Genomic DNA, 23,100 nt, shown 5'->3' on the forward strand with positions numbered 1-23,100 from the left:
CCACAAAACTACATTCATTTGAACAGATAATCACTTTTGAATACAGTGTGGAGTAGTGGTTTGGGCTCTGTACCCTGTAGCACAGCACGGTGTGTGCAATCTCTGGTACACTTACTACTCTTGAGCAAGGGACTTTAGCTAGATTGCACCAGTTAATGCCCACCCATGCCAATGGGTTAAGTGTAAGGAAAACAAAATGTGGTAATATCTCGTTAACATCTGTAAGTCACCCTGGCTTTGGTGTCTGCTAAGAAATCGAGTTAAAGATACGTTGATATGAATCTCCATTGATTTATTTCTATGCTCAACATGTATAATTAATGTATATATTATTATCTTCTCTCTGCATTTATTTTTAATTCTGCCTTGGATTATCCTCCATACATGATAGCCTGTCGCACAAATGAATGTACAATGCATTCTGGCCCTTCTCATCACTACAACAGGCAAAGCCAAAATATGAAAGAGAACGTGAGTTGAAAAGGTGAGGTGGTGTTTTTCTCTTTATATCTCTATTTACAGAGTAGACGAAATGCAGAGGAGGAAATATAAATAGGAAAGAAGAAAAAATGTCAACGAAGAACTGTAAATGCACAGAGGGAAATGTGAACATAAAATTGGTATTACATACGGACATACGCTTTTTCTTAGATCTATGTAAAAATGTAATATTTTATAGCATAGAGCGAAGTAATATGAACTGATACAGAATATTTGAAGAAGTCTAAATACATCTGTTTGTTCAAAACAGAATACACTGTATTGTTCTTGTTGTGAATACATTGGGGTGGATATATTTACGAATGGTATGGTGGTTGTGATCAAGAAGTGAAAAACGACGACCCCTCGTATGCTTGTGAGGATCTCAGCAGGGCTGTCCTGCGGGCTGAAGACGGGTCTGGTAGCAGATGAAGGAGCTCTGGAGAATGCGGGCATCGGTCCCGCCACCTCTCGCATGCTAAGCGAGCGCTCTACCATCTGAGCTAATTCCCCGCTGCTTCCTGTGGCAGCACCGCCCTGTGCAGCGCCGGCTGCAGGTTCGCTCTGAACTTTGCATCCCTTTGGGTTCACTGATACCCTGTTCCAGGACAGAAGAAGCTGTTTCCATCGGATTGCTTGAGTGCGTCCAAACGTGGGGCCAGTGGCGCAATGGATAACGCGTCTGACTTCGAATCAGAAGACTGTAGGTTCGACTCCTACCTGGCTCGACAGCATCTACACCCAACTCTCGCTGTTTTCTTCTCATATCTGGCGACCAGCAGCACTACATCATAGTGTGCCGGACCAGGCATGGGAGGACCATCAAAGTCACCGCTACCACACTCCAATCTCATTCCATGATGATTATCAAACCATTGCACCAGTGTGACTGAGGTGCAACATACATTCAATGTGTTCATGGCTCCATCTGCTCATTCAATTCAACCTGTACCCGACTGCTGCCTCTCACCTGAACCGTAGTCAACAGAAATGCGCACTTGTATCACACCTTGTCGACACTGTTAATGTGTCATTGACACCCAATAACCTGACATGTTGCTTAATCCGTTTAATCTCAATTCTTTCATAATAAGACTCTGTTACAATAAGACACTTCCACAACACTACATTCATTTGAATAGACAATCACTTTTGAATACAGTGTGGAGTAGTGGTTTGGGCTCTGTACCCTGTCGCACAGCACGGTGTGTGCAATCTCTGGTACACTTACTACTCTTGAGCAAGGGACTTTAGCTAGATTGCACCAGTTAATGCCCACCCATGCCAATGGGTTAAGTGTAAGGAAAACAAAATGTGGTAATATCTCGTTAACATCTGTAAGTCACCCTGGCTTTGGTGTCTGCTAAGAAATCGAATTAAAAAATACGTTGATATGAATCTCCATTGATTTATTTCTATGTTCAACATGTATAATTCATGTATTTATTATTATCTTCTCTCTGCATTTATTTTTAATTCTGCCTTGGATTATCCTACATACATGTCGCACAAGTGAATGTACAATGCATTCTGGCCCTTCTCATCACTACAACAAGCAAAGGCAAAATATGAAAGAGAACGTGAGTTGAAAAGGTGAGGTGGTGTTTTTCTCTTTATATCTCTATTTACAGAGTAGACGAAATGCAGAGGAGGAAATATAAATAGAAAAGAAGAAAAAATGTCAACGAAGAACTGTAAATGCACAGAGGGAAATGTGAACATAAAATTGGTATTACATACGGACATACGTTTTTTCTTAGATCTATGTAAAAATGTAATATTTTATAGCATAGAGCGAAGTAATATGAACTGATACAGAATATTTGATGAAGTCTAAATACATCTGTTTGTTCAAAACAGAATACACTGTATTGTTCTTGTTGTGAATACATTGGGGTGGATATATTTACGAATGGTATGGTGGTTGTGATCAAGAAGTGAAAAATGACGACCCCTCGTATGCTTGTGAGGATCTCAGCAGGGCTGTCCTGCGGGCTGAAGACGGGTCTGGTAGCAGATGAAGGAGCTCTGGAGAATGCGGGCATCGGTCCCGCCACCTCTCGCATGCTAAGAGAGCGCTCTACCATCTGAGCTAATTCCCCGCTGCTTCCTGTGGCAGCACCGCCCTGTGCAGCGCCGGCTGCAGGTTCGCTCTGAACTTTGCATCCCTTTGGGTTCACTGATACCCTGTTCCAGGACAGAAGAAGCAGTTTCCATCGGATTGCTTGAGTGCGTCCAAACGTGGGGCCAGTGGCGCAATGGATAACGCGTCTGACTACGAATCAGAAGACTGTAGGTTCGACTCCTACCTGGCTCGACAGCATCTACACCCAACTCTCGCTGTTTTCTTCTCATATCTGGCGACCAGCAGCACTACATCATAGTGTGCCGGACCAGGCATGGGAGGACCATCAAAGTCACCGCTACCACACTCCAATCTCATTCCATGATGATTATCAAACCATTGCACCAGTGTGACTGAGGTGCAACATACATTCAATGTGTTCATGGCTCCATCTGCTCATTCAATTCAACCTGTACCCGACTGCTGCCTCTCACCTGAACCGTAGTCAACAGAAATGCGCACTTGTATCACACCTTGTCGACACTGTTAATGTGTTTTTGACACCCAATATCCTGACATGTTGCTTAATCCGTTTAATCTCAATTCTTTCATAATAAGACTCTGTTACAATAAGACACTTCCACAAAACTACATTCATTTGAACAGATAATCACTTTTGAATACAGTGTGGAGTAGTGGTTTGGGCTCTGTACCCTGTAGCACAGCACGGTGTGTGCAATCTCTGGTACACTTACTACTCTTGAGCAAGGGACTTTAGCTAGATTGCACCAGTTAATGCCCACCCATGCCAATGGGTTAAGTGTAAGGAAAACAAAATGTGGTAATATCTCGTTAACATCTGTAAGTCACCCTGGCTTTGGTGTCTGCTAAGAAATCGAGTTAAAGATACGTTGATATGAATCTCCATTGATTTATTTCTATGCTCAACATGTATAATTAATGTATATATTATTATCTTCTCTCTGCATTTATTTTTAATTCTGCCTTGGATTATCCTCCATACATGATAGCCTGTCGCACAAATGAATGTACAATGCATTCTGGCCCTTCTCATCACTACAACAGGCAAAGCCAAAATATGAAAGAGAACGTGAGTTGAAAAGGTGAGGTGGTGTTTTTCTCTTTATATCTCTATTTACAGAGTAGACGAAATGCAGAGGAGGAAATATAAATAGGAAAGAAGAAAAAATGTCAACGAAGAACTGTAAATGCACAGAGGGAAATGTGAACATAAAATTGGTATTACATACGGACATACGCTTTTTCTTAGATCTATGTAAAAATGTAATATTTTATAGCATAGAGCGAAGTAATATGAACTGATACAGAATATTTGAAGAAGTCTAAATACATCTGTTTGTTCAAAACAGAATACACTGTATTGTTCTTGTTGTGAATACATTGGGGTGGATATATTTACGAATGGTATGGTGGTTGTGATCAAGAAGTGAAAAACGACGACCCCTCGTATGCTTGTGAGGATCTCAGCAGGGCTGTCCTGCGGGCTGAAGACGGGTCTGGTAGCAGATGAAGGAGCTCTGGAGAATGCGGGCATCGGTCCCGCCACCTCTCGCATGCTAAGCGAGCGCTCTACCATCTGAGCTAATTCCCCGCTGCTTCCTGTGGCAGCACCGCCCTGTGCAGCGCCGGCTGCAGGTTCGCTCTGAACTTTGCATCCCTTTGGGTGCACTGATACCCTGTTCCAGGACAGAAGAAGCTGTTTCCATCGGATTGCTTGAGTGCGTCCAAACGTGGGGCCAGTGGCGCAATGGATAACGCGTCTGACTTCGAATCAGAAGACTGTAGGTTCGACTCCTACCTGGCTCGACAGCATCTACACCCAACTCTCGCTGTTTTCTTCTCATATCTGGCGACCAGCAGCACTACATCATAGTGTGCCGGACCAGGCATGGGAGGACCATCAAAGTCACCGCTACCACACTCCAATCTCATTCCATGATGATTATCAAACCATTGCACCAGTGTGACTGAGGTGCAACATACATTCAATGTGTTCATGGCTCCATCTGCTCATTCAATTCAACCTGTACCCGACTGCTGCCTCTCACCTGAACCGTAGTCAACAGAAATGCGCACTTGTATCACACCTTGTCGACACTGTTAATGTGTCATTGACACCCAATAACCTGACATGTTGCTTAATCCGTTTAATCTCAATTCTTTCATAATAAGACTCTGTTACAATAAGACACTTCCACAACACTACATTCATTTGAATAGACAATCACTTTTGAATACAGTGTGGAGTAGTGGTTTGGGCTCTGTACCCTGTCGCACAGCACGGTGTGTGCAATCTCTGGTACACTTACTACTCTTGAGCAAGGGACTTTAGCTAGATTGCACCAGTTAATGCCCACCCATGCCAATGGGTTAAGTGTAAGGAAAACAAAATGTGGTAATATCTCGTTAACATCTGTAAGTCACCCTGGCTTTGGTGTCTGCTAAGAAATCGAATTAAAAAATACGTTGATATGAATCTCCATTGATTTATTTCTGTGTTCAACATGTATAATTCATGTATTTATTATTATCTTCTCTCTGCATTTATTTTTAATTCTGCCTTGGATTATCCTACATACATGTCGCACAAGTGAATGTACAATGCATTCTGGCCCTTCTCATCACTACAACAAGCAAAGCCAAAATATGAAAGAGAAAGTGAGTTGAAAAGGTGAGGTGGTGTTTTTCTCTTTATATCTCTATTTACAGAGTAGACGAAATGCAGAGGAGGAAATATAAATAGAAAAGAAGAAAAAATGTCAACGAAGAACTGTAAATGCACAGAGGGAAATGTGAACATAAAATTGGTATTACATACGGACATACGTTTTTTCTTAGATCTATGTAAAAATGTAATATTTTATAGCATAGAGCGAAGTAATATGAACTGATACAGAATATTTGATGAAGTCTAAATACATCTGTTTGTTCAAAACAGAATACACTGTATTGTTCTTGTTGTGAATACATTGGGGTGGATATATTTACGAATGGTATGGTGGTTGTGATAAAGAAGTGAAAAATGACGACCCCTCGTATGCTTGTGAGGATCTCAGCAGGGCTGTCCTGCGGGCTGAAGACGGGTCTGGTAGCAGATGAAGGAGCTCTGGAGAATGCGGGCATCGGTCCCGCCACCTCTCGCATGCTAAGCGAGCGCTCTACCATCTGAGCTAATTCCCCGCTGCTTCCTGTGGCAGCACCGCCCTGTGCAGCGCCGGCTGCAGGTTCGCTCTGAACTTTGCATCCCTTTGGGTTCACTGATACCCTGTTCCAGGACAGAAGAAGCAGTTTCCATCGGATTGCTTGAGTGCGTCCAAACGTGGGGCCAGTGGCGCAATGGATAACGCGTCTGACTACGAATCAGAAGACTGTAGGTTCGACTCCTACCTGGCTCGACAGCATCTACACCCAACTCTCGCTGTTTTCTTCTCATATCTGGCGACCAGCAGCACTACATCATAGTGTGCCGGACCAGGCATGGGAGGACCATCAAAGTCACCGCTACCACACTCCAATCTCATTCCATGATGATTATCAAACCATTGCACCAGTGTGACTGAGGTGCAACATACATTCAATGTGTTCATGGCTCCATCTGCTCATTCAATTCAACCTGTACCCGACTGCTGCCTCTCACCTGAACGGTAGTCAACAGAAATGCGCACTTGTATCACACCTTGTCGACACTGTTAATGTGTCATTGACACCCAATAACCTGACATGTTGCTTAATCCGTTTAATCTCAATTCTTTCATAATAAGACTCTGTTACAATAAGACACTTCCACAACACTACATTCATTTGAACAGATAATCACTTTTGAATACAGTGTGGAGTAGTGGTTTGGGCTCTGTACCCTGTAGCACAGCACGGTGTGTGCAATCTCTGGTTCGCTGACTACTCTTGAGCAAGGGACTTTAGCTAGAGTGCACCAGTTAATGCCCACCCATGCCAATGGGTTAAGTGTAAGGAAAACAAAATGTGGTAATATCTCTTTAACATCTGTAAGTCACCCTGGCTTTGGTGTCTGCTAAGAAATCGAATTAAAAATACGTTGATATGAATCTCCATTGATTTATTTCTGTGTTCAACATGTATAATTCATGTATTTATTATTATCTTCTCTCTGCATTTATTTTTAATTCTGCCTTGGATTATCCTCCATACATGATAGCCTGTCGCACAAATGAATGTACAATGCATTCTGGCCCTTCTCATCACTACAACAAGCAAAGGCAAAATATGAAAGAGAACGTGAGTTGAAAAGGTGAGGTGGTGTTTTTCTCTTTATATCTCTATTTACAGAGTAGACGAAATGCAGAGGAGGAAATATAAATAGAAAAGAAGAAAAAATGTCAACGAAGAACTGTAAATGCACAGAGGGAAATGTGAACATAAAATTGGTATTACATACGGACATACGTTTTTTCTTAGATCTATGTAAAAATGTAATATTTTATAGCATAGAGCGAAGTAATATGAACTGATACAGAATATTTGATGAAGTCTAAATACATCTGTTTGTTCAAAACAGAATACACTGTATTGTTCTTGTTGTGAATACATTGGGGTGCATATATTTACGAATGGTATGGTGGTTGTGATCAAGAAGTGAAAAATGACGACCCCTCGTATGCTTGTGAGGATCTCAGCAGGGCTGTCCTGCAGGCTGAAGACGGGTCTGGTAGCAGATGAAGGAGCTCTGGAGAATGCGGGCATCGGTCCCGCCACCTATCGCATGCTAAGCGAGCGCTCTACCATCTGAGCTAATACCCTGTTCCAGGACAGAAGGAGCTGTTTCCATCGGATTGTTTGAGTGCGTCCAAACGTGGGGCCAGTGGCGCAATGGATAACGCGTCTGACTTCGAATCAGAAGACTGTAGGATCGACTCCTACCTGGCTCGACAGCATCTACACCCAACTCTCGCTGTTTTCTTCTCATATCTGGCGACCAGCAGCACTACATCATAGTGTGCCGGACCAGGCATGGGAGGACCATCAAAGTCACCGCTACCACACTCCAATCTCATTCCATGATGATTATCAAACCATTGCACCAGTGTGACTGAGGTGCAACATACATTCAATGTGTTCATGGCTCCATCTGCTCATTCAATTCAACCTGTACCCGACTGCTGCCTCTCACCTGAACCGTAGTCAACAGAAATGCGCACTTGTATCACACCTTGTCGACACTGTTAATGTGTCATTGACACCCAATAACCTGACATGTTGCTTAATCCGTTTAATCTCAATTCTTTCATAATAAGACTCTGTTACAATTAGACACTTCCAAAACACTACATTCATTTGAATAGACAATCACTTTTGAATACAGTGTGGAGTAGTGGTTTGGGCTCTGTACCCTGTAGCACAGCACGGTGTGTGCAATCTCTGGTACACTTACTACTCTTGAGCAAGGGACTTTAGCTAGATTGCACCAGTTAATGCCCACCCATGCCAATGGGTTAAGTGTAAGGAAAACAAAATGTGGTAATATCTCGTTAACATCTGTAAGTCACCCTGGCTTTGGTGTCTGCTAAGAAATCGAGTTAAAGATACGTTGATATGAATCTCCATTGATTTATTTCTATGCTCAACATGTATAATTAATGTATATATTATTATCTTCTCTCTGCATTTATTTTTAATTCTGCCTTGGATTATCCTCCATACATGATAGCCTGTCGCACAAATGAATGTACAATGCATTCTGGCCCTTCTCATCACTACAACAGGCAAAGCCAAAATATGAAAGAGAACGTGAGTTGAAAAGGTGAGGTGGTGTTTTTCTCTTTATATCTCTATTTACAGAGTAGACGAAATGCAGAGGAGGAAATATAAATAGGAAAGAAGAAAAAATGTCAACGAAGAACTGTAAATGCACAGAGGGAAATGTGAACATAAAATTGGTATTACATACGGACATACGCTTTTTCTTAGATCTATGTAAAAATGTAATATTTTATAGCATAGAGCGAAGTAATATGAACTGATACAGAATATTAGATGAAGTCTAAATACATCTGCTTGCTCAAAACAGAATACACTGTATTGTTCTTGTTGTGAATACATTGGGTTGGATATATTTACGAATGGTATGGTGGTTGTGATCAAGAAGTGAAAAACGACGACCCCATGTATGCTTGTGAGGATCTCAGCAGGGCTGTCCTGCGGGCTGAAGACGGGTCTGGTAGCAGATGAAGGAGCTCTGGAGAATGCGGGCATCGGTCCCGCCACCTCTCGCATGCTAAGCGAGCGCTCTACCATCTGAGCTAATTCCCCGCTACTTCCTGTGGCAGCACCGCCCTGTGCAGCGCCGGCTGCAGGTTCGCTCTGAACTTTGCATCCCTTTGGGTTCACTGATACCCTGTTCCAGGACAGAAGAAGCTGTTTCCATCGGATTGCTTGAGTGCGTCCAAACGTGGGGCCAGTGGCGCAATGGATAACGCGTCTGACTTCGAATCAGAAGACTGTAGGTTCGACTCCTACCTGGCTCGACAGCATCTACACCCAACTCTCGCTGTTTTCTTCTCATATCTGGCGACCAGCAGCACTACATCATAGTGTGCCGGACCAGGCATGGGAGGACCATCAAAGTCACCGCTACCACACTCCAATCTCATTCCATGATGATTATCAAACCATTGCACCAGTGTGACTGAGGTGCAACATACATTCAATGTGTTCATGGCTCCATCTGCTCATTCAATTCAACCTGTACCCGACTGCTGCCTCTCACCTGAACCGTAGTCAACAGAAATGCGCACTTGTATCACACCTTGTGGACACTGTTAATGTGTCATTGACACCCAATAACCTGACATGTTGCTTAATCCGTTTAATCTCAATTCTTTCATAATAAGACTCTGTTACAATAAGACACTTCCACAACACTACATTCATTTGAATAGACAATCACTTTTGAATACAGTGTGGAGTAGTGGTTTGGGCTCTGTACCCTGTCGCACAGCACGGTGTGTGCAATCTCTGGTACACTTACTACTCTTGAGCAAGGGACTTTAGCTAGATTGCACCAGTTAATGCCCACCCATGCCAATGGGTTAAGTGTAAGGAAAACAAAATGTGGTAATATCTCGTTAACATCTGTAAGTCACCCTGGCTTTGGTGTCTGCTAAGAAATCGAATTAAAAAATACGTTGATATGAATCTCCATTGATTTATTTCTATGTTCAACATGTATAATTCATGTATTTATTATTATCTTCTCTCTGCATTTATTTTTAATTCTGCCTTGGATTATCCTCCATACATGTCGCACAAGTGAATGTACAATGCATTCTGGCCCTTCTCATCACTACAACAAGCAAAGGCAAAATATGAAAGAGAACGTGAGTTGAAAAGGTGAGGTGGTGTTTTTCTCTTTATATCTCTATTTACAGAGTAGACGAAATGCAGAGGAGGAAATATAAATAGAAAAGAAGAAAAAATGTCAACGAAGAACTGTAAATGCACAGAGGGAAATGTGAACATAAAATTGGTATTACATACGGACATACGTTTTTTCTTAGATCTATGTAAAAATGTAATATTTTATAGCATAGAGCGAAGTAATATGAACTGATACAGAATATTTGATGAAGTCTAAATACATCTGTTTGTTCAAAACAGAATACACTGTATTGTTCTTGTTGTGAATACATTGGGGTGGATATATTTACGAATGGTATGGTGGTTGTGATCAAGAAGTGAAAAATGACGACCCCTCGTATGCTTGTGAGGATCTCAGCAGGGCTGTCCTGCGGGCTGAAGACGGGTCTGGTAGCAGATGAAGGAGCTCTGGAGAATGCGGGCATCGGTCCCGCCACCTCTCGCATGCTAAGCGAGCGCTCTACCATCTGAGCTAATTCCCCGCTGCTTCCTGTGGCAGCACCGCCCTGTGCAGCGCCGGCTGCAGGTTCGCTCTGAACTTTGCATCCCTTTGGGTTCACTGATACCCTGTTCCAGGACAGAAGAAGCTGTTTCCATCGGATTGCTTGAGTGCGTCCAAACGTGGGGCTAGTGGCGCAATGGATAACGCGTCTGACTACGAATCAAAAGACCGTAGGTTCGACTCCTACCTGGCTCGACAGCATCTACACCCAACTCTCGCTGTTTTCTTCTCATATCTGGCGACCAGCAGCACTACATCATAGTGTGCCGGACCAGGCATGGGAGGATCATCAAAGTCACCGCTACCACACTCCAATCTCATTCCATGATGATTATCAAACCATTGCACCAGTGTGACTGAGGTGCAACATACATTCAATGTGTTCATGGCTCCATCTGCTCATTCAATTCAACCTGTACCCGACTGCTGTCTCTCAACAGAAATGCGCACTTGTATCACACCTTGTCGACACTGTTAATGTGTCATTGACACCCAATAACCTGACATGTTGCTTAATCCGTTTAATCTCAATTCTTTCATAATAAGACTCTGTTACAATAAGACACTTCCAAAACACTACATTCATTTGAATAGACAATCACTTTTGAATACAGTGTGGAGTAGTGGTTTGGGCTCTGTACCCTGTAGCACAGCACGGTGTGTGCAATCCCTGGTTCGCTGACTACTCTTGAGCAAGGGACTTTAGCTAGATTGCACCAGTTAATGCATACCCATGCCAATGGGTTAAGTGTAAGGAAAACAAATTGTGGTAATATCTCGTTAACATCCCGAAGTCACCCTGGATATGGTGTCTGCTAAGAAATCGAATTAAAAAATACGTTGATATGAATCTCCATTGATTTATTTCTATGTTCAACATGTATAATTCATGTATTTATTATTATCTTCTCTCTGCATTTTTTTTTAATTCTGCCTTGGATTATCCTCCATACATGATAGCCTGTCGCACAAATCAATGTACAATGCATTCTGGCCCTTCTCATCACTACAACAAGCAAAGCCAAAATATGAAAGAGAACGTGAGTTGAAAAGGTGAGGTGGTGTTTTTCTCTTTATTTCTCTATTTACAGAGTAGACGAAATGCAGAGGAGGAAATATAAATAGGAAAGAAGAAAAAATGTCAACGAAGAACTGTAAATGCACAGAGGGAAATGTGAACATAAAATTAGTATTACGTACGGACATACGTTTTTTCTTAGATCTATGTAAAAATGTAATATTTTATAGCATAGAGCGACGTAATATGAACTGATACAGAATATTTGAAGAAGTCTAAATACATCTGTTTGTTCAAAACAGAATACACTGTATTGTTCTTGTTGTGAATACATTGGGGTGGATATATTTACGAATGTTATGGTGGTTGTGATAAAGAAGTGAAAAATGACGACCCCTCGTATGCCTGTGAGGATCTCAGCAGGGCTGTCCTGCGGGCTGAAGACCGGTCTGGTAGCAGATGAAGGAGCTCTGGAGAATGCGGGCATCTGTCCCGCCACCTCTCGCATGCTAAGCGAGCGCTCTACCATCTGAGCTAATTCCCCGCTGCTTCCTGTGGCAGCACCGCCCTGTGCAGCGCCGGCTGCAGGTTCGCTCTGAACTTTGCATCCCTTTGGCTGCACTGATACCCTGTTCCAGGACAGAAGAAGCTGTTTCCATCGGATTGTTTGAGTGCGTCCAAACGTGGGGCCAGTGGCGCAATGGATAACGCGTTTGACTACGAATCAGAAGACTGTAGGTTCGACTCCTACCTGGCTCGACAGCATCTACACCCAACTCTCGCTGTTTTCTTCTCATATCTGGCGACCAGCAGCACTACATCATAGTGTGCCGGACCAGGCATGGGAGGACCATCAAAGTCACCGCTACCACACTCCAATCTCATTCCATGATGATTATCAAACCATTGCACCAGTGTGACTGAGGTGCAACATACATTCAATGTGTTCATGGCTCCATCTGCTCATTCAATTCAACCTGTACCCGACTGCTGCCTCTCACCTGAACCGTAGTCAACAGAAATGCGCACTTGTATCACACCTTGTCGACACTGTTAATGTGTCATTGACACCCAATAACCTGACATGTTGCTTAATCCGTTTAATCTCAATTCTTTCATAATAAGACTCTGTTACAATAAGACAGTTCCACAACACTACATTCATTTGAATAGACAATCACTTTTGAATACAGTGTGGAGTAGTGGTTTGGGCTCTGTACCCTGTCGCAGAGCACGGTGTGTGCAATCCCTGGTTCGCTCACTACTCTTGAGCAAGGGACTTTAGCTAGATTGCACCAGTTAATGCCCACCCATGCCAATGGGTTAAGTGTAAGGAAAACAAAATGTGGTAATATCTCTTTAACATCTGTAAGTCACCCTGGCTTTGGTGTCTGCTAAGAAATCGAATTAAAAATACGTTGATATGAATCTCCATTGATTTATTTCTATGTTCAACATGTATAATTCATGTATTTATTATTATCTTCTCTCTGCATTTATTTTTAATTCTGCCTTGGATTATCCTTCATACAAGTCGCACAAATGAATGTACAATGCATTCTGGCCCTTCTCATCACTACAACAAGCAAAGCCAAAATATGAAAGAGAAAGTGAGTTGAAAAGGTGAGGTGGTGTTTTTCTCTTTATATCTCTATTTACAGAGTAGACGAAATGCAGAGGAGGAAATATAAATAGAAAAGAAGAAAAAATGTCAACGAAGAACTGTAAATGCACAGAGGGAAATGTGAACATAAAATTGGTATTACATACGGACATACGTTTTTTCTTAGATCTATGTAAAAATGTAATATTTTATAGCATAGAGCGAAGTAATATGAACTGATACAGAATATTTGATGAAGTCTAAATACATCTGTTTGTTCAAAACAGAATACACTGTATTGTTCTTGTTGTGAATACATTGGGGTGGATATATTTACGAATGGTATGGTGGTTGTGATCAAGAAGTGAAAAATGACGACCCCTCGTATGCTTGTGAGGATCTCAGCAGGGCTGTCCTGCGGGCTGAAGACGGGTCTGGTAGCAGATGAAGGAGCTCTGGAGAATGCGGGCATCGGTCCCGCCACCTCTCGCATGCTAAGCGAGCGCTCTACCATCTGAGCTAATTCCCCGCTGCTTCCTGTGGCAGCACCGCCCTGTGCAGCGCCGGCTGCAGGTTCGCTCTGAACTTTGCATCCCTTTGGGTTCACTGATACCCTGTTCCAGGACAGAAGAAGCTGTTTCCATCGGATTGCTTGAGTGCGTCCAAACGTGGGGCTAGTGGCGCAATGGATAACGCGTCTGACTACGAATCAAAAGACCGTAGGTTCGACTCCTACCTGGCTCGACAGCATCTACACCCAACTCTCGCTGTTTTCTTCTCATATCTGGCGACCAGCAGCACTACATCATAGTGTGCCGGACCAGGCATGGGAGGATCATCAAAGTCACCGCTACCACACTCCAATCTCATTCCATGATGATTATCAAACCATTGCACCAGTGTGACTGAGGTGCAACATACATTCAATGTGTTCATGGCTCCATCTGCTCATTCAATTCAACCTGTACCCGACTGCTGCCTCTCACCTGAACCGTAGTCAACAGAAATGCGCACTTGTATCACACCTTGTCGACACTGTTAATGTGTCATTGACACCCAATAACCTGACATGTTGCTTAATCCGTTTAATCTCAATTCTTTCATAATAAGACTCTGTTACAATAAGACACTTCCAAAACACTACATTCATTTGAATAGACAATCACTTTTGAATACAGTGTGGAGTAGTGGTTTGGGCTCTGTACCCTGTAGCACAGCACGGTGTGTGCAATCCCTGGTTCGCTGACTACTCTTGAGCAAGGGACTTTAGCTAGATTGCACCAGTTAATGCCCACCCATGCCAATGGGTTAAGTGTAAGGAAAACAAAATGTGGTAATATCTCGTTAACATCCCGAAGTCACCCTGGATATGGTGTCTGCTAAGAAATCGAATTAAAAAATACGTTGATATGAATCTCCATTGATTTATTTCTATGTTCAACATGTATAATTCATGTATTTATTATTATCTTCTCTCTGCATTTATTTTTAATTCTGCCTTGGATTATCCTCCATACATGATAGCCTGTCGCACAAATCAATGTACAATGCATTCTGGCCCTTCTCATCAGTACAACAAGCAAAGCCAAAATATGAAAGAGAACGTGAGTTGAAAAGGTGAGGTGGTGTTTTTCTCTTTATTTCTCTATTTACAGAGTAGACGAAATGCAGAGGAGGAAATATAAATAGGAAAGAAGAAAAAATGTCAACGAAGAACTGTAAATGCACAGAGTGAAATGTGAACATAAAATTGGTATTACATACGGACATACGTTTTTTCTTAGATCTATGTAAAAATGTAATATTTTATAGCATAGAGCGACGTAATATGAACTGATACAGAATATTTGAAGAAGTCTAAATACATCTGTTTGTTCAAAACAGAATACACTGTATTGTTCTTGTTGTGAATACATTGGGGTGGATATATTTACGAATGTTATGGTGGTTGTGATCAAGAAGTGAAAAATGATGACCCCTCGTATGCTTGTGAGGATCTCAGCAGGGCTGTCCTGCGGGCTGAAGACGGGTCTGGTAGCAGATGAAGGAGCTCTGGAGAATGCGGGCATCGGTCCCGCCACCTCTCGCATGCTAAGCGAGCGCTCTACCATCTGAGCTAATTCCCCGCTGCTTCCTGTGGCAGCACCGCCCTGTGCAGCGCCGGCTGCAGGTTCGCTCTGAACTTTGCATCCCTTTGGCTGCACTGATACCCTGTTCCAGGACAGAAGAAGCTGTTTCCATCGGATTGTTTGAGTGCGTCCAAACGTGGGGCCAGTGGCGCAATGGATAACGCGTTTGACTACGAATCAGAAGACTGTAGGTTCGACTCCTACCTGGCTCGACAGCATCTACACCCAACTCTCGCTGTTTTCTTCTCATATCTGGCGACCAGCAGCACTACATCATAGTGTGCCGGACCAGGCATGGGAGGACCATCAAAGTCACCGCTACCACACTCCAATCTCATTCCATGATGATTATCAAACCATTGCACCAGTGTGACTGAGGTGCAACATACATACAATGTGTTCATGGCTCCATCTGCTCATTCAATTCAACCTGTACCCGACTGCTGCCTCTCACCTGAACCGTAGTCAACAGAAATGCGCACTTGTATCACACCTTGTCGACACTGTTAATGTGTCATTGACACCCAATAACCTGACATGTTGCTTAATCCGTTTAATCTCAATTCTTTCATAATAAGACTCTGTTACAATAAGACACTTCCAAAACACTACATTCATTTGAATAGACAATCACTTTTGAATACAGTGTGGAGTAGTGGTTTGGGCTCTGTACCCTGTAGCACAGCACGGTGTGTGCAATCCCTGGTTCGCTGACTACTCTTGAGCAAGGGACTTTAGCTAGATTGCACCAGTTAATGCCCACCCATGCCAATGGGTTAAGTGTAAGGAAAACAAAATGTGGTAATATCTCGTTAACATCCCGAAGTCACCCTGGATATGGTGTCTGCTAAGAAATCGAATTAAAAAATACGTTGATATGAATCTCCATTGATTTATTTCTATGTTCAACATGTATAATTCATGTATTTATTATTATCTTCTCTCTGCATTTATTTTTAATTCTGCCTTGGATTATCCTCCATACATGATAGCCTGTCGCACAAATCAATGTACAATGCATTCTGGCCCTTCTCATCAGTACAACAAGCAAAGCCAAAATATGAAAGAGAACGTGAGTTGAAAAGGTGAGGTGGTGTTTTTCTCTTTATTTCTCTATTTACAGAGTAGACGAAATGCAGAGGAGGAAATATAAATAGGAAAGAAGAAAAAATGTCAACGAAGAACTGTAAATGCACAGAGGGAAATGTGAACATAAAATTAGTATTACGTACGGACATACGTTTTTTCTTAGATCTATGTAAAAATGTAATATTTTATAGCATAGAGCGACGTAATATGAACTGATACAGAATATTTGAAGAAGTCTAAATACATCTGTTTGTTCAAAACAGAATACACTGTATTGTTCTTGTTGTGAATACATTGGGGTGGATATATTTACGAATGTTATGGTGGTTGTGATAAAGAAGTGAAAAATGACGACCCCTCGTATGCCTGTGAGGATCTCAGCAGGGCTGTCCTGCGGGCTGACGACGGGTCTGGTAGCAGATGAAGGAGCTCTGGAGAATGCGGGCATCGGTCCCGCCACCTCTCGCATGCTAAGCGAGCGCTCTACCATCTGAGCTAATTCCCCGCTGCTTCCTGTGGCAGCACCGCCCTGTGCAGCGCCGGCTGCAGGTTCGCTCTGAACTTTGCATCCCTTTGGCTGCACTGATACCCTGTTCCAGGACAGAAGAAGCTGTTTCCATCGGATTGTTTGAGTGGGTCCAAACGTGGGGCCAGTGGCGCAATGGATGACGCGTTTGACTACGAATCAGAAGACTGTAGGTTCGACTCCTACCTGGCTCGACAGCATCTACACCCAACTCTCGCTGTTTTCTTCTCATATCTGGCGACCAGCAGCACTACATCATAGTGTGCCGGACCAGGCATGGGAGGACCATCAAAGTCACCGCTACCACACTCCAATCTCATTCCATGATGATTATCAAACCATTGCACCAGTGTGACTGAGGTGCAACATACATTCAATGTGTTCATGGCTCCATCTGCTCATTCAATTCAACCTGTACCCGACTGCTGCCTCTCACCTGAACCGTAGTCAACAGAAATGCGCACTTGTATCACACCTTGTCGACACTGTTAATGTGTCATTGACACCCAATAACCTGACATGTTGCTTAATCCGTTTAATCTCAATTCTTTCATAATAAGACTCTGTTACAATAAGACACTTCCACAACACTACATTCATTTGAATAGACAATCACTTTTGAATACAGTGTGGAGTAGTGGTTTGGGCTCTGTACCCTGTAGCACAGCACGGTGTGTGCAATCTCTGGTACACTTACTACTCTTGAGCAAGGGACTTTAGCTAGATTGCACCAGTTAATGCCCACCCATGCCAATGGGTTAAGTGTAAGGAAAACAAAATGTGGTAATATCTCTTTAACATCTGTAAGTCACCCTGGCTTTGGTGTCTGCTAAGAAATCGAATTAAAAATACGTTGATATGAATCTCCATTGATTTATTTCTATGTTCAACATGTATAATTCATGTATTTATTATTATCTTCTCTCTGCATTTATTTTTAATTCTGCCTTGGATTATCCTTCATACAAGTCGCACAAATGAATGTACAATGCATTCTGGCCCTTCTCATCACTACAACAAGCAAAGCCATACTATGAAAGAAAACGTGAGTTGAAAAGGTGAGGTGGTGTTTTTCTCTATATGTATCTATTTACAGAGTAGACGAAATGCAGAGGAGGAAATATAAATAGGAAAGAAGAAAAAATGTCAACGAAGAACTGTAAATGCACAGAGGGAAATGTGAACATAAAATTGGTATTACATACGGACATACGTTTTTTCTTAGATCTATGTAAAAATGTAATATTTTATAGCATAGAGCGTAGTAATATGAACTGATACAGAATATTAGATGAAGTCTAAATACATCTGTTTGTTCAAAACAGAATACACTGTATTGTTCTTGTTGTGAATACATTGGGGTGGATATATTTACGAATGGTATGGTGGTTGTGATCAAGAAGTGAGAAATGACGACCCCTCGTATGCTTGTGAGGATCTCAGCAGGGCTGTCCTGCGGGCTGAAGACGGGTCTGGTAGCAGATGAAGGAGCTCTGGAGAATGCGGGCATCGGTCCCGCCACCTCTCGCATGCTAAGCGAGCGCTCTACCATCTGAGCTAATTCCCCGCTGCTTCCTGTGGCAGCACCGCCCTGTGCAGCGCCGGCTGCAGGTTCGCTCTGAACTTTGCATCCCTTTGGGTGCACTGATACCCTGTTCCAGGACAGAAGAAGCAGTTTCCATCGGATTGCTTGAGTGCGTCCAAACGTGGGGCCAGTGGCGCAATGGATAACGCGTCTGACTACGAGTCAGAAGACTGTAGGTTCGACTCCTACCTGGCTCGACAGCATCTACAACCAACTCTCGCTGTTTTCTTCTCATATCTGGCGACCAGCAGCACTACATCATAGTGTGCCGGACCAGGCATGGGAGGACCATCAAAGTCACCGCTACCACACTCCAATCTCATTCCATGATGATTATCAAACCATTGCACCAGTGTGACTGAGGTGCAACATACATTCAATGTGTTCATGGCTCCATCTGCTCATTCAATTCAACCTGTACCCGACTGCTGCCTCTCACCTGAACCGTAGTCAACAGAAATGCGCACTTGTATCACACCTTGTCGACACTGTTAATGTGTTTTTGACACCCAATATCCTGACATGTTGCTTAATCCGTTTAATCTCAATTATTTCATAATAAGACTCTGTTACAATAAGACACTTCCACAAAACTACATTCATTTGAACAGATAATCACTTTTGAATACAGTGTGGAGTAGTGGTTTGGGCTCTGTACCCTGTAGCAGAGCACGGTGTGTGCAATCCCTGGTTCGCTGACTACTCTTGAGCAAGGGACTTTAGCTAGATTGCACCAGTTAATGCCAACCCATGCCAATGGGTTAAGTGTAAGGAAAACAAAATGTGGTAATATCTCGTTAACATCCCGAAGTCACCCTGGATATGGTGTCTGCTAAGAAATCGAATTAAAAAATACGTTGATATGAATCTCCATTGATTTATTTCTATGTTCAACATGTATAATTCATGTATTTATTATTATCTTCTCTCTGCATTTATTTTTAATTCTGCCTTGGATTATCCTCCATACATGATAGCCTGTCGCACAAATCAATGTACAATGCATTCTGGCCCTTCTCATCAGTACAACAAGCAAAGCCAAAATATGAAAGAGAACGTGAGTTGAAAAGGTGAGGTGGTGTTTTTCTCTTTATTTCTCTATTTACAGAGTAGACGAAATGCAGAGGAGGAAATATAAATAGGAAAGAAGAAAAAATGTCAACGAAGAACTGTAAATGCACAGAGTGAAATGTGAACATAAAATTGGTATTACATACGGACATACGTTTTTTCTTAGATCTATGTAAAAATGTAATATTTTATAGCATAGAGCGACGTAATATGAACTGATACAGAATATTTGAAGAAGTCTAAATACATCTGTTTGTTCAAAACAGAATACACTGTATTGTTCTTGTTGTGAATACATTGGGGTGGATATATTTACGAATGTTATGGTGGTTGTGATCAAGAAGTGAAAAATGATGACCCCTCGTATGCTTGTGAGGATCTCAGCAGGGCTGTCCTGCGGGCTGAAGACGGGTCTGGTAGCAGATGAAGGAGCTCTGGAGAATGCGGGCATCGGTCCCGCCACCTCTCGCATGCTAAGCGAGCGCTCTACCATCTGAGCTAATTCCCCGCTGCTTCCTGTGGCAGCACCGCCCTGTGCAGCGCCGGCTGCAGGTTCGCTCTGAACTTTGCATCCCTTTGGCTGCACTGATACCCTGTTCCAGGACAGAAGAAGCTGTTTCCATCGGATTGTTTGAGTGCGTCCAAACGTGGGGCCAGTGGCGCAATGGATAACGCGTTTGACTACGAATCAGAAGACTGTAGGTTCGACTCCTACCTGGCTCGACAGCATCTACACCCAACTCTCGCTGTTTTCTTCTCATATCTGGCGACCAGCAGCACTACATCATAGTGTGCCGGACCAGGCATGGGAGGACCATCAAAGTCACCGCTACCACACTCCAATCTCATTCCATGATGATTATCAAACCATTGCACCAGTGTGACTGAGGTGCAACATACATTCAATGTGTTCATGGCTCCATCTGCTCATTCAATTCAACCTGTACCCGACTGCTGCCTCTCACCTGAACCGTAGTCAACAGAAATGCGCACTTGTATCACACCTTGTCGACACTGTTAATGTGTCATTGACACCCAATAACCTGACATGTTGCTTAATCCGTTTAATCTCAATTCTTTCATAATAAGACTCTGTTACAATAAGACACTTCCAAAACACTACATTCATTTGAATAGACAATCACTTTTGAATACAGTGTGGAGTAGTGGTTTGGGCTCTGTACCCTGTAGCACAGCACGGTGTGTGCAATCCCTGGTTCGCTGACTACTCTTGAGCAAGGGACTTTAGCTAGATTGCACCAGTTAATGCCCACCCATGCCAATGGGTTAAGTGTAAGGAAAACAAAATGTGGTAATATCTCGTTAACATCCCGAAGTCACCCTGGATATGGTGTCTGCTAAGAAATCGAATTAAAAAATACGTTGATATGAATCTCCATTGATTTATTTCTATGTTCAACATGTATAATTCATGTATTTGTTATTATCTTCTCTCTGCATTTATTTTTAATTCTGCCTTGGATTATCCTCCATACATGATAGCCTGTCGCACAAATCAATGTACAATGCATTCTGGCCCTTCTCATCACTACAACAAGCAAAGCCAAAATATGAAAGAGAACGTGAGTTGAAAAGGTGAGGTGGTGTTTTTCTCTTTATTTCTCTATTTACAGAGTAGACGAAATGCAGAGGAGGAAATATAAATAGAAAAGAAGAAAAAATGTCAACGAAGAACTGTAAATGCACAGAGTGAAATGTGAACATAAAATTAGTATTACGTACGGACATACGTTTTTTCTTAGATCTATGTAAAAATGTAATATTTTATAGCATAGAGCGACGTAATATGAACTGATACAGAATATTTGAAGAAGTCTAAATACATCTGTTTGTTCAAAACAGAATACACTGTATTGTTCTTGTTGTGAATACATTGGGGTGGATATATTTACGAATGTTATGGTGGTTGTGATAAAGAAGTGAAAAATGACGACCCCTCGTATGCCTGTGAGGATCTCAGCAGGGCTGTCCTGCGGGCTGAAGACGGGTCTGGTAGCAGATGAAGGAGCTCTGGAGAATGCGGGCATCGGTCCCGCCACCTCTCGCATGCTAAGCGAGCGCTCTACCATCTGAGCTAATTCCCCGCTGCTTCCTGTGGCAGCACCGCCCTGTGCAGCGCCGGCTGCAGGTTCGCTCTGAACTTTGCATCCCTTTGGCTGCACTGATACCCTGTTCCAGGACAGAAGAAGCTGTTTCCATCGGATTGTTTGAGTGCGTCCAAACGTGGGGCCAGTGGCGCAATGGATAACGCGTTTGACTACGAATCAGAAGACTGTAGGTTCGACTCCTACCTGGCTCGACAGCATCTACACCCAACTCTCGCTGTTTTCTTCTCATATCTGGCGACCAGCAGCACTACATCATAGTGTGCCGGACCAGGCATGGGAGGACCATCAAAGTCACCGCTACCACACTCCAATCTCATTCCATGATGATTATCAAACCATTGCACCAGTGTGACTGAGGTGCAACATACATTCAATGTGTTCATGGCTCCATCTGCTCATTCAATTCAACCTGTACCCGACTGCTGCCTCTCACCTGAACCGTAGTCAACAGAAATGCGCACTTGTATCACACCTTGTCGACACTGTTAATGTGTCATTGACACCCAATAACCTGACATGTTGCTTAATCCGTTTAATCTCAATTCTTTCATAATAAGACTCTGTTACAATAAGACACTTCCACAACACTACATTCATTTGAATAGACAATCACTTTTGAATACAGTGTGGAGTAGTGGTTTGGGCTCTGTACCCTGTAGCACAGCACGGTGTGTGCAATCTCTGGTACACTTACTACTCTTGAGCAAGGGACTTTAGCTAGATTGCACCAGTTAATGCCCACCCATGCCAATGGGTTAAGTGTAAGGAAAACAAAATGTGGTAATATCTCTTTAACATCTGTAAGTCACCCTGGCTTTGGTGTCTGCTAAGAAATCGAATTAAAAATACGTTGATATGAATCTCCATTGATTTATTTCTATGTTCAACATGTATAATTCATGTATTTATTATTATCTTCTCTCTGCATTTATTTTTAATTCTGCCTTGGATTATCCTTCATACAAGTCGCACAAATGAATGTACAATGCATTCTGGCCCTTCTCATCACTACAACAAGCAAAGCCATACTATGAAAGAAAACGTGAGTTGAAAAGGTGAGGTGGTGTTTTTCTCTATATGTATCTATTTACAGAATAGACGAAATGCAGAGGAGGAAATATAAATAGGAAAGAAGAAAAAATGTCAACGAAGAACTGTAAATGCACAGAGGGAAATGTGAACATAAAATTGGTATTACATACGGACATACGTTTTTTCTTAGATCTATGTAAAAATGTAATATTTTATAGCATAGAGCGTAGTAATATGAACTGATACAGAATATTAGATGAAGTCTAAATACATCTGTTTGTTCAAAACAGAATACACTGTATTGTTCTTGTTGTGAATACATTGGGGTGGATATATTTACGAATGGTATGGTGGTTGTGATCAAGAAGTGAGAAATGACGACCCCTCGTATGCTTGTGAGGATCTCAGCAGGGCTGTCCTGCGGGCTGAAGACGGGT

At 42.5% G+C, this 23,100-nt stretch overlaps 14 non-coding genes across 14 annotated transcripts; all 14 read left to right on the top strand.

The window, feature by feature from the left end:
• The first annotated feature begins 1,135 nt into the window (after positions 1-1,135).
• trnar-ucg (transfer RNA arginine (anticodon UCG)) lies at positions 1,136-1,208 on the top strand. Its single transcript has one exon. It is a non-coding gene; the product is annotated as a tRNA-Arg (tRNA).
• Positions 1,209-2,724: 1,516 nt separating this feature from the next.
• On the top strand, positions 2,725-2,797 carry trnar-acg (transfer RNA arginine (anticodon ACG)). Its single transcript has one exon. It is a non-coding gene; the product is annotated as a tRNA-Arg (tRNA).
• A 1,523-nt stretch (positions 2,798-4,320) lies between these two features.
• trnar-ucg (transfer RNA arginine (anticodon UCG)) lies at positions 4,321-4,393 on the top strand. Its single transcript has one exon. It is a non-coding gene; the product is annotated as a tRNA-Arg (tRNA).
• A 1,516-nt stretch (positions 4,394-5,909) lies between these two features.
• On the top strand, positions 5,910-5,982 carry trnar-acg (transfer RNA arginine (anticodon ACG)). The gene has a single exon. It is a non-coding gene; the product is annotated as a tRNA-Arg (tRNA).
• A 1,436-nt stretch (positions 5,983-7,418) lies between these two features.
• trnar-ucg (transfer RNA arginine (anticodon UCG)) lies at positions 7,419-7,491 on the top strand. Its single transcript has one exon. It is a non-coding gene; the product is annotated as a tRNA-Arg (tRNA).
• A 1,523-nt stretch (positions 7,492-9,014) lies between these two features.
• On the top strand, positions 9,015-9,087 carry trnar-ucg (transfer RNA arginine (anticodon UCG)). Its single transcript has one exon. It is a non-coding gene; the product is annotated as a tRNA-Arg (tRNA).
• A 1,516-nt stretch (positions 9,088-10,603) lies between these two features.
• Positions 10,604-10,676, top strand: trnar-acg (transfer RNA arginine (anticodon ACG)). Its single transcript has one exon. It is a non-coding gene; the product is annotated as a tRNA-Arg (tRNA).
• A 1,509-nt stretch (positions 10,677-12,185) lies between these two features.
• On the top strand, positions 12,186-12,258 carry trnar-acg (transfer RNA arginine (anticodon ACG)). The gene has a single exon. It is a non-coding gene; the product is annotated as a tRNA-Arg (tRNA).
• A 1,515-nt stretch (positions 12,259-13,773) lies between these two features.
• On the top strand, positions 13,774-13,846 carry trnar-acg (transfer RNA arginine (anticodon ACG)). The gene has a single exon. It is a non-coding gene; the product is annotated as a tRNA-Arg (tRNA).
• Positions 13,847-15,370: 1,524 nt separating this feature from the next.
• Positions 15,371-15,443, top strand: trnar-acg (transfer RNA arginine (anticodon ACG)). Its single transcript has one exon. It is a non-coding gene; the product is annotated as a tRNA-Arg (tRNA).
• Positions 15,444-16,967: 1,524 nt separating this feature from the next.
• On the top strand, positions 16,968-17,040 carry trnar-acg (transfer RNA arginine (anticodon ACG)). The gene has a single exon. It is a non-coding gene; the product is annotated as a tRNA-Arg (tRNA).
• Positions 17,041-18,555: 1,515 nt separating this feature from the next.
• Positions 18,556-18,628, top strand: trnar-acg (transfer RNA arginine (anticodon ACG)). Its single transcript has one exon. It is a non-coding gene; the product is annotated as a tRNA-Arg (tRNA).
• A 1,524-nt stretch (positions 18,629-20,152) lies between these two features.
• Positions 20,153-20,225, top strand: trnar-acg (transfer RNA arginine (anticodon ACG)). The gene has a single exon. It is a non-coding gene; the product is annotated as a tRNA-Arg (tRNA).
• A 1,524-nt stretch (positions 20,226-21,749) lies between these two features.
• On the top strand, positions 21,750-21,822 carry trnar-acg (transfer RNA arginine (anticodon ACG)). The gene has a single exon. It is a non-coding gene; the product is annotated as a tRNA-Arg (tRNA).
• The last annotated feature ends 1,278 nt before the right edge of the window (positions 21,823-23,100 follow it).

Source organism: Amia ocellicauda, chromosome 14 (assembly GCF_036373705.1).
Source record: "Amia ocellicauda isolate fAmiCal2 chromosome 14, fAmiCal2.hap1, whole genome shotgun sequence".
NCBI lineage: Eukaryota > Metazoa > Chordata > Actinopteri > Amiiformes > Amiidae > Amia > Amia ocellicauda.